A 2,645-nucleotide genomic window follows, 5' to 3' on the forward strand; every position below is an offset into this window, starting at 1 on the left:
TTTTTTTTTTGAAGACAGAGTCTCACTTTTGTCACCCTCAGTAAAGTGCAGTGGCATCATAGCTCACAGCAAGCTCAAACTCTTGGGCTTAAGTGATTCTCTTGCCTCAGCCTCCCAAGTAGCTAGCACTACAGGCACCTGCACAGTGCCCAGCAATTTTTAGAGGCAGTCTTGCTTTTGCTCAGGCTGGTCTTGAACCTATAAGTTCAGGCAATCTACCCGCCTTGGCCTCCCGGAGTGCTAGGATTATAGGTGTGAGCTACTGAGCCCAGCCTACAGCATTTGGTTTTTAACAAAATTTTGAGGTCTAAAATGCTGCAGGGACCAACCTCTATCCTGCATGGTTAATCCAGTAGTGTGGATTTTCTTAGTCATCAATTTTAGGCATTTTGGCGAATGCCTCTTTCACAGGGGAAAAAGCATTAGACATACTCTCAAATCAAGTGTTTCTTTTTCTCAACTGCTTCCATTTAGAAATGACACACAATCTTTCAAGGAACATGTCAAAAAATTGCAATTGACCAGAAAGCAATTCTAAGAAAAGAAATGGAGCATAACTGACAGGATGCAGAGGGAAACGTCCTTGAGCTGGGTGTGGTGGCATATACCTGTAGTCCCAGCAACTCTAGAGGAGGAGGCAGGAGGATCTCTTGAAACTAGGAGTTTCAGTCTAGACTGGGCAATAAAGCAAACAAAACAAATCAGGTATACCCTTTATCAAATACTTAATACTGGGCTTGATTTTGAGCTTCAAACTTACATTACATCTAGAGCAGAGGTTGCAAAATCCTGGCCCAGAAGCAGCCTCCAGCTATGTGTTAGGAATCTGAATTAAATACCAACATGTCATCACTGAGAAACTGTACACTAAATTCTCAGATTTGTAGCTTCTCTTGAAACATATCTCACAGTCTGGTAACAATGGATCTGTATGCCCTCATAGCAACAATTAACTAGAACTAAGAAATAAGGATCCCCCGGAGGTGTCCGTAGCTCAGTGGGTAGGGTACCAGCCACATGCACCCAAACTGGCGGGTTCAAACCTGGCCTGGGCCAGCTAAACAACAATGACAATTGCAACAAAAAAGTAGTGGGTGCTGTGGCAGGTGCCTATAGTCCCAGCTACTTGGGAGGCTGAGGCAAGAAAATCACTTAAGCCCAAGTGTTTGAGGTTGCTGTGAGGTGTGATGCCACAGCACTCTACTACCCAGGGCGACAGAGTGAGACTCTGTCTCAAAAAAAAAAGAAGAAGAAATAATGATCCCCTTTAGCTGGGCACTCTCCAGCCTATTACAAACCTTAGCAGCCTTGTTTATGTTATCTGTAGCCATCTGAATTTCTGATCCCTAATTTAGAAGAAAACAAATGGAAGGTTTAAAAACCAGACAAATCGACAGAAAAAAAGAGGATGATGACTACAGCTCAGGAGACTAGAACTACCAGGCAGGAGAATAAACATGGGGGAGGGAGCATGTGCCAAACAGAGCAGACCTGACAGTCCTAAGGGGAGACGTTCATCCTGATCACAAAGAGGAAGCACTGAGGGTAGGAAGCATACGTCCTCCTCTCCCGGGGAGAGGCAGAGATTGGCTGTACAAAGAGTGCTCAGACAGAGCTTGGGCTGGACTAAAAGCAGCTGAGATTTGCAGCGTTTTCAACTAAATCTGCTCTTAAATTTGGCATCTGCATACTGGCTGCATCCAGAATTCTACAAAAAAATGTGTCTCTGGCACTTCCATCTCTCATCTCCCATTTTCCTTCTCTGTCCACTTAGGCCGCATCGCCAAATTCTAGTCATAGCAGACTCCCTCTTTTTGGATGAGATCATTTACATTTCTGGTGCTTCTGAAGAGAGTTTAAGAAGCCTTCCAGGTGATTCTTCATCTACCTTCATCCTAACTTCAACCTCCTTTTCCTACCCGACCTCTTAGTTAAGTCTTCAGGGGGAAGAAGCTCTATGGAGCCTTTTAAGCTCCATCATTGCCCACTCCTCCTACCTGTACAGACAGGCATGTCTCAGGAGTCTCTACCTAAGGAAGGATTTAATCCAGCTCTGTGAGACAGAAGGGGAAAAAAACTGTTTTTCCTATAACACTTCTGACACCAGATAACACTAAGCAATTCTTCAGCAGACACCAGCTGGGTGCCTTATAATTCAATTATCTACCTGGAAATAGTGTCTGATCCTACAGGGCTCAGTTCCCCGACATTACCTCCCACTTCAGATGCCAATGGCATGTATGTAATAGTTGCCACTTATACTTCTAACTGAGTGGCTGCAAATCAAGTCTCATGACCCTTCTCCCTGGATTTAACCTGCTAGAGTGCCTCACAGAACTCAGGGAAATACTTTACTTACTTAAATTTACTGGTTTCTTAATAAAGGCTATTACAAAGGTCAGAGATGACAGCCAGATGAAGCGATGAAGGGCAAAGCATGTGGGAAGGAGCACGAAGCTTCAGGGTTGTGTCCTGCACACCAGGCATCTTCATGTATTTGGCTATCTGTGAGCTCATCTGAACCCTGTCTTTCTGGGGCTTTATGGAGGCTTCGTTACATAGGCATGATTGATTAAATCATTGGCCTTTGGCTCGGCGCCTGTGGCTCAAGCAGCTAGGGCGCCAGCCACATACACCTAAGGTGG

The 2,645-nt window shown here is 44.8% G+C and overlaps 1 protein-coding gene across 1 annotated transcript in view; it reads right to left on the reverse strand.

Moving 5' to 3' along the window:
• Positions 1-2,645, reverse strand: part of INIP (INTS3 and NABP interacting protein) — a 34,386-nt gene that overhangs the window by 8,648 nt on the left and 23,093 nt on the right. The gene's annotated exons all lie outside the window — the stretch shown is intronic.

Source organism: Otolemur garnettii, unplaced genomic scaffold (assembly GCF_000181295.1).
Source record: "Otolemur garnettii isolate 467f Iridium unplaced genomic scaffold, OtoGar3 scaffold00014, whole genome shotgun sequence".
Lineage (NCBI taxonomy): Eukaryota > Metazoa > Chordata > Mammalia > Primates > Galagidae > Otolemur > Otolemur garnettii.